This window comes from Rhinopithecus bieti, unplaced genomic scaffold (genome assembly GCF_001698545.2).
Source record: "Rhinopithecus bieti isolate Rb0 unplaced genomic scaffold, ASM169854v2 scaffold_1530, whole genome shotgun sequence".
Classification (NCBI taxonomy): domain Eukaryota; kingdom Metazoa; phylum Chordata; class Mammalia; order Primates; family Cercopithecidae; genus Rhinopithecus; species Rhinopithecus bieti.
This window is the reverse complement of record NW_016803808.1, coordinates 1878213-1891818: the sequence shown is the minus strand read 5'-3', so window position 1 is coordinate 1891818 and position 13606 is coordinate 1878213. Positions and strand designations below refer to the sequence as shown.

The 13606-nt window shown below is 51.9% G+C and overlaps 1 long non-coding RNA gene across 2 annotated transcripts; it reads left to right on the top strand.

The window, feature by feature from the left end:
* The first annotated feature begins 424 nt into the window (after nt 1–424).
* On the top strand, nt 425–12835 carry LOC108516271 (uncharacterized). 2 transcript variants are annotated; one of them, XR_001881758.1, is made up of 4 exons: nt 425–1052; nt 10254–10411; nt 11204–11354; nt 12141–12835. It is a non-coding gene; the product is annotated as an uncharacterized LOC108516271 (long non-coding RNA). The 2 variants fall into 2 exon arrangements; XR_001881757.1 differs by lacking the exon at nt 425–1052 and having other exon boundaries at nt 10189–10411.
* The last annotated feature ends 771 nt before the right edge of the window (nt 12836–13606 follow it).

The following is a 13606-nucleotide window of genomic DNA, read 5'->3' as shown; positions in this document are numbered from 1 at the left end:
ATTTTCCCCAGGACACACAGCGAGTGAGGGAGGAGGCAGGTTTCTCTGGAGACAAGGCCCAGCCTCTGCCTCCTGTCCTGCCAGGCTAGAGTCCACCTTCCACTGCCTGGAAACAGGGGACAGATGGCCCCTTCTGGAAGCACAGGGGGGTGCAGAGTGCCTCGTGAGCACTGAAGGTGTTGAGGGCCCGGCTCATGCCCCGCACTGCCCGTGTGTGGACTGCAGCACGGAAACAGCGCTCAGAGAGCCTCCATGGCCTTGCCCCAGCTCGCAAGTGGTGGCGCAGGACGCCTATGTCAGTGCTGTCGGGCTCTGTGACACTGTGCTATCTGTCCGCACCCCTGGACTGTCTTATTGAAGGCAGGCAAGGAGGAGGGAACGGGGCAGGTGGAGGGGTGAGCGACTGGTGGAACCACAGCCCAGGCCAGGGTCGGGGCAGGGAGCAGGGGAGGGCCTTTGACACCAGGCAACTCCTTCCCGGAGGCCATAGACACATGGAAGGGTGAGGCCATGAGAAGCAGCTGAGCTCAGTGGCCCAAAGCAGGGACTCTGGGACCTGCCCGATGGGAGTCAAATCCCAGCTCCACCCCTTCCCAGGGTGCGTTTGCACTTGGGACAGCTGTTTATTCTTCCTGATCACAGCTTTCTCACTTGTAAAATGGGGAGAGCATTCAGTGGCTCCACCTGGCGGGTTATGAGGATGAACGAGTCGGATGCATGTGAGGGCTGCTCTGGGGGAGGCCGCCGCTCTTCTGTGATTTGAATCCCATGCAGTCCCTGGGCTCCTCCGCCGCTCTTGCCTCTTTGTACCCCAGTACTTGGCCCTAAGCAGGCATTCCCAGGAGCTGCTGGAACAGGCTGAGTCCTGGCACTTATCCGAGCTGTCTTGTTTGTACGCACTCCTCTCCCACCCACTCGCTGGTGAGCTCTGCGAGAGTGTGCTCCTCTCCATCCCTGGAGCGCCGCAGCGTGCTGGTGCATAGTAGGCGTCTGTCCATATCGGTCTAGTTGAATTTCTTGAGAGTCATTGGACCTTCTCAGCAGCTCTGGAGGTAGGTCGATCGGGGTTCCTCATCCCATTTTACAGATGTGAAGACCCAGGTTGGGATTCACTGGGCAGGTTGCTCACCGTCCCAGAGCTGGTCGACAGGGACCGGCATCGTGATTTACTCTTTAACTCCCAATCCTGTGTGATTTCCGTTCCACTAGACTGCAAAGGAGGGACCAGTGGAAAAGAAAGAGCAGGTCAGGTGATGCCAGGAGGTGGGGAGAATCAGCCTGACCCTCCTCAGCTGTTTTCCCCAAACCAGCCACGATCCTTAGCTCCCCGCCTCTGCTCGCCCTCCCTGATGGCTTTGCCTTGGCTGTGAGCTCAGCACAGTTGCCGGTGGGGGACAGGAGTGGGAGTGAGTGGCACTGATTGGGGGAGGCAGAGGCCCCATAGTCTGTCTGTGCTCCCAGCCAAGACCACAAGTTCATGACCCCACACCCAGGCCTGCAACACAAGCAGCTGCTCCTGTCATTCCAGAGGCCCTCAGCCCCACCCCCACCTCAAGAGTCTCCTCCTGTGCTGGAGCCTCCAGCACTGCCCAGTCCCTCCCGAGATCTGTGGATCTGTGGGCTCACCCGCCCACACGGAGCTCGCCTGCAGTGCTGCCTCTCCGGCTCTCATCTCCATGGCAACGCCCACCACCCCCACTCATGGCCGCTGTGCTCTGTGCACCTGAGGCCTGACCCTGCTTTCCAGCTGCCCATTTGAGTGTGGGGGGACACCCACGCACCTGCTCAGGCCAAGGCTCAGTGCCCACTCATGTGCCTGCCCCCACCCACAGGTCAGAGTGGCAGCGTGTGGGCGTACACAGATGTGTGTGGGGGCCTGGGTGTTGAACATACTAACACCTCTTTCGAGTCCTTGAGCTTCTGTGAGGGTCTCTGGGACTTGGGGGCCGCCAGCAATGACTAAATGTGTGTGGTGTCTGTGTCCCCAGTATGGGTTTGCTTTTGTCGGTGTGCCTGTGCCTCTTGGGGCCTGTGGTGCTGCCTGAGTGTCTGTCTGTATCCCTGGCAGAGTGGCAGAGGTGCAGGGGCACCTCCCTGTGTTTGTCAGAGAGGCGGGATGGCAGCCCCTTTTTTTCCACTTCCCCAACGACGGGAATATGACCTGGCTTCAGCACACTCTAGGGACATCCAGGCCCAGCAGTGGTCAAGGGAGACAACTCAGGAGCCATCTTTGCTGGGTTTTTCTCAGGGCAAATAGCTCACCAAGGGCACAACGAGCTTTGACCCTGGGATCCACAGCATTTTCTCCCGAGGCGCCACCCTGATTCCATTTTCCTAATCAACGAAGGGGAGCCACAGAGGGCCATGGGCAGGATGCCAGGATGGGGGAAGTGTTGTCTCATTCTGTTAACAGCTGGCCGTGCCCCCTTACGCAGGACGCAGCTTCCCTGCCTGGTAGTGATTCCTTATGAACTCCAGTTCTGACTGTCCAGAAGTCCATCAAATGGTGATTGGCTAAATACTCAGTTCTCTTGACACGAGGCGCTTCCTCTCATCCTCATAATGGCCTCAGCCTCGTGGGCTGTCTCATTCTCCCCAGCTGAGAAGGAGGGAGCCGAAGTGCTGAGGAGCGAGGCCGCAGGGGATGCTGTGGAGACAGGATTCAGCTCCCAAGCCTTTGCTCTTCTCCTGCCTGCTCCCTCCAACACTGCCCACCTGGCTCTCGGGCCAGATTGGGCCCTCTGTGCTGGCTGCCACTGTCCAGCCAACCCCTCCCAATCGCCCTTAGCCACCAAGGCCAGGTGTTGGGGCAGGGAGGTGTGACCCGTGGCGAGGGGCACCTGCTGCTCTGCTGGGAGGCCCCTCCTTGCCCTTTGCTACCGATAGGGCTCGAGATCAAGGAGGAAAGTATCAGAAGGGAAAAGCAAAAGGCAGGCAAAGCTGTCCGGCTTCTCCTGACTGGTGGGGAATGATGCACTGAGTTCTGAGATCAAGGGCTTCATTAGGGATCAGGCCAGGCATGGAGGACCAAGGTCCTCAGTGCTGGATTCAAGGAGGAGGGAAAGAGGAGGGGAGCCCCGGCTGACAGGTACAGGGACTGGGGTTCAGAGGCCGGCTGTCCGGTTCCACGAGGAACACAAGATGTGTGCATTCATGCATGCGTACACACAAAAAGGGGAATTCGTCCAAGTCCAATTCACTCACAAATACCCTCTGCAATGTCAGAACAATAACTGAGGCACGACCTTACATCAAGAGCTCAAGGTAGGAGGGACCGATCCTTCCCCAGGGGATGGAGGAGCCATGGACCAGGGAGGTCAGAAGAGGAGGGAGCATGCGAGCTACTTGTGGATGTGGTGGGGGGCCTGATGGGTCCCCACACCAGGGCAGAGAGCTGCAGGCTGAAGGACGGCACAAAGGCATGGGGCTGACAGGGTTGAGTCAGGTGGGTGAGAGGGGACCTGGCTCTGAAGCCCAAGCAGAGCCTCCCAGATCTCGGGGACCTGCCTGACTCGGCAGGGTTGGGGGCCTGAGCCTCTGCATTTCTAATAAGCTCTTGGGTGATGCTGATGCGCTGGTCTGGGGACCACACTTTGAGCTGCAAGGGTGTGGGCTGAGATGTCAGACTGTCTGAGTTTGAACTTGGATCTGTCCCCTATTGTCTGTGCTAGTGGGCAAGTGATGAGCTCCTCCTCCTGCCCAAGTTCCCTCACTTATAATATGGGGATAATCATCATCATAATGCCTCCTTCAAGGGGGTGATTGTGAGGACGAAGGGGCAAATATGGTTGACCTTTGAACAACAGGGGGGATTAGGGGACACTGCCCCCCCACCATGGAGTTGAATATCCATGTAAAGGCCGGTGCGGTGGCTCACACCTGTAATCCCAGCACTTCGGATGGCCAAGGTGAGAGGATCACTTGAGCCCAGGAGTTGAAGACCAGCCTGGGCAACATAGGAAGACCCTGTCTTTACAAACATTAGAATAAAACCACTCTGGTATGGTTGCCTGCGCCTGTAGCTCCAGCTTCTCAGGAGGTTGAGGTGAGAGAATTGCTGGAGCCCAGGAGGTCGAGGCTACAGGGGGCCATGATTACGCCACTGCACTACAGCCTAGGTGACAGAGGGAGACCCTGTCTCAAAAAAAAAAAAAAAAAGAAAATACATATATAACCTAGGCTCCCCACAAAGTTAACTACTAATAGCCTACTGTTGACTACAAGCCTTACTGATAACATAAACAGTTGATAATACATATTTTATACAGTATATATATTATATATACACCATATTCTAACAATACAGTAAGCTGGAGAGGAGAAAATGTTATTAAGAATATCAGGAAGAGAAAACATGCCCACCCTTCATTAAGGGGAAGTACATTCATCTTTGTTGTCTTCATATTGAGTAGGCTGGGGAGGAAGAGGAGGGGTTGGTCTTGCTGTCTCAGGGGTGGCAGAGGCAGAAGAGGTAGAGGAGGTGGGAGGGGAGGCAGGAAGGGCGGGCATATGGTATAACTTTAATGGAGAAAAATCTGTGCATGAGTGGACCCATATTGTTCAAGGGTCAACTGTGTATGTAAAAGCACTCAGATCAGGGCTTGAGAAATGTGTCATTCTGAAATGCTAGGCAATGCTAGGCTGAAAAATGCCTGCTTTTTTGCTGAGGAATGGGTCACTTGAGTTTTAAGGAGGGGAGTGATGCAAGCAAAGTCTCCTTTAAAAGAATGTCTGTGGACAGTGCTGGGAACCGAGTGGGAGATGGGGGACAGGCCTGAGAGGTATGAAGGAGTCAGGGCCCTGCTCCAGGAGCGGGAGGAAGCGGCAAGCCTGGGCCACTGGGGCAGGGCTGGTGGAGGACAGACGCTGCTGGCTCAGCTCTAACTGGAGTGGGCCCAAGGCTGGCCCGCCGCTCTGCACCCTATAGCGAACCTTCTGGGCTGGGGAGGGAGCCCCCGCCTGCTGGGCTGCTGCTTCATGGTCACTGTGCTGACATGCCCAGCCTGGGGTCAGATTTCTGCAGCTACACTGGGCCCTGCACCATTTCCCAGTCCTCAGCCTCCTTGGCCTGCAGGCCTCAGGTCGGTCCAGCTCAACTCTCCTGCCAGGAGCTTCCTGGACTTCCTCAGAAGAGAAGAAAGCTTCCTCTGATGTGCACTGGTGTGTGAGAGTGTGCACATGTGGGTGTGTAGAGGCAGGTGTGTGTGTGTATGAGGGTGTGCACACACATAACAGTACACACCCTTACACGTGCACACACAAGGCCCCCGTGTGCCCCAGCTGCCAGCCCATATTCACTCTTCGAGGAGAGGCTGTGGAGTGTTCAGATTTAATTTCTAGGAAATTACTTCCCCGTCTGCCTGTGGACTTTGAATTGAGAGATTCCAGTTCACCAGACAAGCCCAGCATGTGACCCCCTGCAAGGCAACAGCCCCCGTGTCCTTCTTTAGGGGGTGCACTTACTCATATGCCCTCCTGCCCCCTCTAGGTTCCCAACAGAGGTAGGGACAGTCAGGGAGGGCCACCTACTCCTGGCGGGCCACTGTGGGCACTGTCCTTCACTCAGAGAATGCTTCTTTTGCTGCTTCCACTGGGGTGAGGTCCTTCACCACCCAGGACCTCCCCAGTCCCTCGAATGATTTCCTAAATGAGGAACTGCTTGGGAGGAGGAGTTCAAGCCAAACGTTCTACTCCTGGGATTTCTGAACCATCTGTTAGAGGGTCACTCCTCAGTCTACAGAGGATAGGGAAAATGCCCACTTCACGCCAACCCCAGAACCATGGGCTGGAAGGATGCGTCCAACCACCTCTGTTCAGGAAGTTCACCTACCTACCGTGCGGTCGCCCAGCCTCTGCTAAAACTCCTGCCTGTTGGCTGCCTCTTCCCAGGAAACCCCGCCCACTCGCAGATACCTGCTAGAAAAAGCTTGCCAAATTTGGATTCAGGCATCTTTCATTTGTTTGTCCTAGTTTGGACCTTGGTTCTCCACACCCTATATGACAAATGTGTTTTTCTGCCAAATCTTCTTCCCTTCCTCTGCCAAAATGTCTCTGATTCTTTCAGCCATTGAGTGTAGAGCCTGATTTCACTGTCCAGGGGACTTCCTTAGGCATCCTACTGTTTGCCAAGGTCACACCAAAACTGTCACCCTGCAAATGTGGTCTTCCCCCCAATTTGGGGCTTGATTCTTCTGCAGCCTATTGACTCTATTGAACTTTGTCAACTGGAGACCAAGACTGCAGATTTGTCGGCTGGCTTCACTGGGACCTTCTCAGCTACAATGAACACAGACGGCAACCCAGGCCGAGGGGATTGTATTCTCATGATGTGGACTCTCTGAATAAGGGGGCAGAAATGTGACTGGGCTTCAGGAACAAATGAAGCAGGGTTCTAGTTGCCTCTCTTTTCTCTTGCTTCTCTCTGCACCTTCTCCCTGAGTCTCTCTCCCAACCAGCCTCCTCCACTTCGGGGTCACAAGACAAAACACAGCCACAGTGTCTCCCTAGCTGATGTGCTATGCTCAAGCCACCTGGAGATGCCTGGAATCTGCCCCAATTCCAAAATCATCAGGAAGTTTCTCTGGCCCAGTTCAGGTCTCTCGCCCACCTTGCACCGATGGGCCACCTGCTGTGGTTGCGGCTGCTGAGTAAAACTGTGAGAAACATGCTCACCTGTCCAGACCCAAAGAATGGACTCAGGCACAAAGAATAGCGAAAGTGAGACTTTTAATAGAGGTCTTGCAAGATCGGGTGGCTGGTAGGCACACCTGGGGCAGCTACAGCAGGTAATTTATCTCCCAGCATGCAAGTCCCTCCCCCAGTTCCTCATGGCTGAGTACTGTGGGATGACAATCTTCCCGGACGTTGCCTAAGTGTCATTATTCCCCTTATAAGGTTACACCCTGTCCTCTTCCCCTCTTAAGTTTCAATTTCCCAATAATGGAACTTTCTTCCCTTTTATGGGCTGACCCCTCTTCTACATTCTGTTCGTGTATCGTGACCTTGTAGGAGCGTGAGCCGTGCTGTTTGTTACATTCACAGGCTGGCTGCCAGTGCTTAGATTTATCATGCCTTGAAAATGGACCATTTAAAATGTTTTCTGACAAAACCCTACACAGATAGGGGTAGATAAGAAAAAGTTTCCAGGGAAGCATTGCTGGGCAATCTTGAATCTTGACTACCTTGTCCAAACAATGTATTACCCTTTCCAGTTCTGTGTCTTTTGCCAATTTGTTGAGTGGTCTGCATGCTACACCTTCATCCTGGCTATCAGCAAAAATGTTGAACAGAACAGAGTTGAGGAGAGATCTTCTACCCACCACTCAACGTTTCCTACCAGGGGCACATGTGTCTGCTAAGTAAACCATTTGATAATGATTAGTCAGACTACAGAGCCCTGCTTAACTGGCGATAATACCGCCATACTGACACATGGCAGTGTGGAAATGACGTGGCACTATGGAAAATGCTTAGCATGTAGCAACTCACAAAAGTGGCATACAAAATTAAATCATGAATATACAGGGGAAAAAAGGCTAGAAATAATATTTTTAAAAGACAGGTAACATGAACTACATTTGGTTAGCACAGCAGGCAGAATTCCGAAAGAGGACTGCTTATGGGTTTCAGCCAGCCTGGATGAGATAACCTTGACTCCAGCTGGCAGGATGAGCTGCCCATGCAGAGATCTGTCTCTTACAGCACCTGCAGGGATTCCCTGGGAATAACTGCTCGCAAGTCCAGGAGGAGGCGTAGGTAGAGTTAACATGGCCATGGATGTGTACAAGGTGCTAGGAATGGAATAGAGTGAGTTTGGTTATTAATTCCTCAATTCCCTTCCAAAGCACCAAAGGCAAGGCAGCCAGTGTGGTAAAGGGAGTATTTTCCATCCTGTCTGCAGCCCTGTGCTGCTCGGCCAAATTTCACTGACCCCTTCCCGGAGCTGTTTCATTCTCCTCATGTCCAGGGCCCTCGTGAGCCCACAGGGTCTGTCTGTGTGACTTAGAGAAGGATGCCCCTTCTGGACAGACGCAACACCATGGCCACACAATGTGGTGGGCGGCAGGCATGCTGGAATCTAGCCCTTGCTCACCTTTTAGCTGGATGTCCTTGCACAGTGGACAACACGCATAACCGTATGCCTGATCCTGGCACAAAGCATCGCCCTTTAGTCCCAGTTCTTCCCCAGGTGATTTCCTCCAGGCCTTAGTCTTCCCTGGACAAGGCCTTAGGCTTTAACAGTGGGGAAGGCTTTCTGTTGCTGCAGCCCCTAGGCAGCTGCTCTCTGGGGTGAGGGCCCAGCAAGTCTGTGACCATAGGACTGAGGGTATCCCTTCCCCTATGCCCACCTTAGTCACCTCCCACCTGGCACTAGTGGGTCCTCACCAATTTTGTTTGAATTGAGCCTAGTTCATTCTGGAGGTTGAGACTAAACTTCCTTACTGAGCAGGTGTCTTGGAGACTCCTGAAGGCCACAGGGTTATTTTTGCCCCAAGAACGCAGTAAGATCCTAAAATTGAAGTGATTTTTCTTGCCCTCCTAGATTGACTAAAAGGCCTGGTGGAGACAGGCTGAGGAGTCGGGCACTGACCTCCGAATGTTCTATTAGTTGGGTTTTCACATTCAGAGTATACTGTGGAGATAATCACATTCTAGTTTTCTGGAAACTTCCTAGGTTTACTCCCTGGTGCATTGCTCCTTCAAGTGATAATTCTAGAAACTCATTCCTTTGCCTTTGGCAATAATAACCCAGATCCCAGGACTCCAAATGGAAAAGAACAGCCTGCATTTCCAGACTTCTGGTGTGGAGCGGGAAGCCAGACAGAATCATTCTGGCTATAAGCTGCAGCGGTGCTGTCTGTGCCAGAACAAATGCATCAAGTCCTAATGATGACTCGAAGCGTGATTAGGATTCAGGTGACCTCATCATCACAATCCTCTCTGAGCTATAAAACTGGAAAAAAAAATAAGGCAGATTGTGCTTGGGACTAGGGAGCCCCTGAGATGAGTTACAGCCGGCATTTCCAATGTCTGGGAGCCCCCAGGAAGCACCCTTTGGAGAAAGCGTAAGTCAGGTTCCCTAAAAGAAACTAAAGATGTGTTCCATTCTACTGTGCAAACCAAATTAATGCTGCATACTGAAGGCCTTCCTTGCCAAGATACAGTTGGATTTCTATTAGTCATTGAGGGCCATTTTCCTGGATGCAAATGGCCTTGCTGAGCTGGTGCAATGTCTGACTGGAGGTTTTGGGGAGCAGTCAGCCCTGTGCATGTGTATTTAACAATCATCAGAGCTTTCTCTTTTTGGCTTCGAGGCTAAGCTTATTATCCAAGGAACAAACGGAATATGAAGGCTGCCTCAGTGCCGCCAGAGCCCATTAGGAAATGTGCTATGAAGCAAAGGCGGCGCGTTGACAGGGCTGCAGAGAAAGAACTTGGAAGCAGAGGCAGGAAAGGGAGGGTGGCTTCCGTCCCAGCATCCCTGAAATGGCTCACTGTGAGTTCAGCAAGCCACACTCACACCATGCACCTTCCCCGTGCCTGAGCTCATCTGCAAACAGATTACCTTGCAGACAGAACCTCCAAAGGGCCCTGTCATCCTATGGCGCGTCGTCATTCTCACTTAGAAGCAGAGGACTCGGGGCCTTTTATCTAACACCCAACCAACGTAAACGTCTGTTTTCTGTTTTTCTCCCCTCTACTCTTTAGACAATAAACAAGAACCATCTGACATTTTTCTTAGTTTGTATATTTCAAACTCAATCCAACTTAAGTATCCTACCTGACCCTCCCCAACCCTCCTTCCCTCCCATGTTCTCTTTCCCTTTGGAGTCCTTACAAACTCTCCCTCTACTTCAGTGGTTCAGAGAAGACTGAGAGCTGGGCCTGGGTCTTGAAACCTTCCTGGTGGTTTTCTACTACACTCACGTCCTCAGGCACCTGATGGGGTAGAGCCCACCTTTTCGATGTCCCCTCCTCTCCACCACGGCTGCCTACTCAGACCACTTGCACTTTGTACCTGGAACATGACAGTAGCCTCCTAACTGTCCCTGACCACAAGCCACACCCTCTGCCATCTTTCCTCTATTTGCTGCCAGAATGATGTTTCGGAAATACACAACAGACCTTGTTGCTATCTTCCTCCCTTCCTCCCTCCCTCCCTCCCTCCCTCCCTCCCTCTGCCCCTGCTTTCCTCCCGCCTCTACCCTCCTCTACTTTCTAAGCATCTGCTGCTATACCAGGCATTGTTCTAGGTTTACAGATCTACAGCGTGGGACAAGAAGACATCATAGCCTCTGCCTTTTGGAGACCATAGAAACATTTGCTCTGGGGAAATGCTAAGTAACAACCTACACCATTAATTCTTTAAAAACGACTGTGACTCAGTGCCAGGAAGAAGACTTTGTAAAAGGTAATGTGAAAATGTTTTCCCTGCTCGGAATCTTCCAGTGGGATGATAATGATGTGTTGATGCAGGCTCATTATTGTAACAAATGTACAACTCTAGTGGGGGCAGGGGCTCTATGGGAACTCTCTGTACCTTCTGCTCAATTTTGCTGTGAACCTAAAACTGCTCTTTAAGAAAGGTCTTCTTTGTTTTAAGTCTCCCAGTGACTCAGCATATAAAACCCATGGCAGAGGGCTGGGCTGAGCTTTTCCCACTCCCACTGTGTTCCCTAAGGTCCGTCTCCCCAGACCCCTCCTTGTTTGAGTACCCAGTGCTCCCGTGCCCCAGTTCCTTCAACAGCCCCTCTCTACTTCCTGCAACTTCTTTTCCTTCCCTTGGCCACCCTCTCCTTTGAGAAACTCAGATGTCACCTCCTCCAAGAAGCCCTCCCTGATATTACCAGGCTGGATTAGCCCTCCCTGATATTACCAGGCTGTCTCCCCTCTGTGCTCCCAGACCTCCCTCTGCCTGCCACTGTCATTGCATCACCTTGTAACTGTACATATCTGCCACTGCCACCAACTCCCACTGAACTGAGAATGCCCTTAAATAGGGACAAACAGGATCTTTTAGCATAGTAACTGAAACACATGTAGGCTTCAGTAAATGAATGGATGCAAAATAAAGCTAACATTATCTGGTTAGTGAGAACGCTGAGAAAATTCTAGGGAAAGGAAAAAATAGATATCCTTGAGTTTTTACTAAAGTTCCAGAGATTGCAAGAATGAGCTTCCTGCCTACCTTTGCCTCTAACAGCAATGCTGCAGTTGAACCTGACAACCTGTTACCATGATGTAGAGAAGCCAGTGCAACAGAAGAGAGGACATGTTTAATCTCGTCTTTGCGACTTGTCTCTTGTATCACTGAAAATCGTATTTGTGGGAAGCTGAGGCGGGCGGATCACGAGGTCAGGAGATTGAGACCATCCTGGCTAACATGATGAAACCCCGTCTCTACTAAAAAATACAAAGAAAAAAATTAGCTGGGCGTGGTGGTGGGCACGTGTAGTCCCAGCTACTCGGGAGGCTGAGGCAGGAGAATGGCATGAACCTGGGAGGCGGAGCTTGCAGTAGCCGAGATCGTGCCACTGCACTCCAGCTTGGGCGAAAAGAGCGAGACTCTGTCTCCAAAAAAAAAAAAAAAAACCGTATTTGTGATAAGTAAATAAGAGTCATTAAACATCAAATGCAATTTAAATGCTCCATAAGGCACGCTCCTTGGTTTCGAAACCTCTGTGGATGTAAAGAACCCCCTAGAATAGGAGTTGGATAGTCCTGGGCTCCTGGCTGAGTCCCACCCTCAGTCCTTAAGGTGGAGGTCACATTGTGCTCCCTCACAGGTGGTCCGGTGAGACCATGTGGGTGGAAGCACTTTGTAAACATAGGTGCTCAACAAATGCTAAATATCACTCATGAGATTGCATTCTAAAGCAAATAAACAAGCATACCTCTTTTGTCTAAATAGCTGTGTGTGGCCTTGGAGTTCTGGCTAGGGAGTCACCCAACCCCTGGTGTTGCCCCTTGTGGCAACGTCTGAGATGCTGGATACCAAGTTGGCCTTTTGTAAGGACAGCAGGGTGGGGTCTGTTCTGTAAAGAGCTACAGGCAGCTGAGGACTCAGAACGGTGGACACTGTTTCAGAGACCAGAGAGGTAAAGTGAGGAGACTCCCTTCCTTCTTTCTTTCTTTTCCAGAACCTACATTGACCAGAGACTTTGCAGCCAGCTCACCCCTCCAACTCCCTGCCCTGGAGTCCCTGACCCGGGAACTTCTGCATCAGGCTGCTCAAACCTGAACTTGACAAAATTTCAAAGCACCAATTCTTTATGTTGACATGACAATGGACAAAGTGCTGAACCTGGAACCTAGATCACTCGATGTTGCCTGTAGCTAAGTCCACTTCTGTCACTCACCCTGCGTTTCCCTGCTAGGAGCAAGAGAGAGAAAGCCAGCCAGAAGGCATGGGTGTGGGCTCAGATCTGGCTCCTCCTGTCGCCACTGTGAAAGTTGATCATACAAAGGTCACTGTGGTCATAGGCAAGCAGAGTTAGGAGATCGGGAAAAAGCACGTTGCTCCAAGAATAGAACTGTCTCCAACCCTGGCTGCTGGAACACGTGTTGCAACCTGAAACCAGTTTGATCTAATAGCTACTGAAACGACCTGTGGGAATCCAAGACTGGTTCCACCCGCCCACCAATCAGAGCTTGCTGGATCCCCAAAACGCTTCCAGCACGAATGAACTTGCTTTCCTAACAATCCGTTAACATTTCTCATTTTTATGAAACCTCCTACCTTCTCTTTGCTCTTTGGACATACTGAAGACCGCCCAGTCTGTGTGTATGTCCCAAACTGAAATTCTTGCTTTCCAGATAAAACGTTTTAAACTTAGAGATGTGTCTGTATATTTTATTTGACTTTGACAGCACCAGAGGCTCCGGCACAAATCTCCTCCTTCCTTCAAGCCCTTTTCTCCACAGTCCCGCAGGTCTACCCTGAAAGAAGTCTGATGATGACCCAGAGACACAATGTCACTGGGGGGTAAATTCAGGATTACTTGACAGAATGGCCCACCCGAGGTCTCAGAGGCTGCTGGAGGAACATGAAATGGTCTTCACCAAGTGAAGCATTGTTGGTCTTGGCCTGTGTCTGGCTGGAGAATGTTAAAATTCTGGGGACACAACAGAAAAGGCACAGTTGTGGGGACCAGGCCAATGTCAGCGTGAACACTGGCTCCAGCCTCCTCCCATGAACTAGCTCTGCGGCCACAGGCAGGTCTGTGTTTCCTGGTCTGTGACCTGGAGTCAGCAACATTGCCTACTTCCCAAGGCTATTTCCAGAGAAGTGAGGGAATGGGTGTGGAACGCCTGCCGTCTGCGGAGCCCTGCATGAAACGTCTCTGTCTTTCTGGCCAGCCCTGAGCCAGGCAAGGGACTAGAAGCGTGGGGGGTGGCTGAGGGAGGCTTTCGGCAGCTTCACCCCAGCCCTGCCCCTCCCCGCCTGCTGAAACACAATCTATGGTTATCGCCTTCCTGGAGATGTTAGCCGCCCCCTCCAGAGGTGGTTCCAAATCCATTTCTCATTTGGCTGATTTAGGAGAGGCTGCAAATCGGTCGCTATGGTTTCTTTATTTTCTCCTGACAGCTTAGGAATCATTTTTCC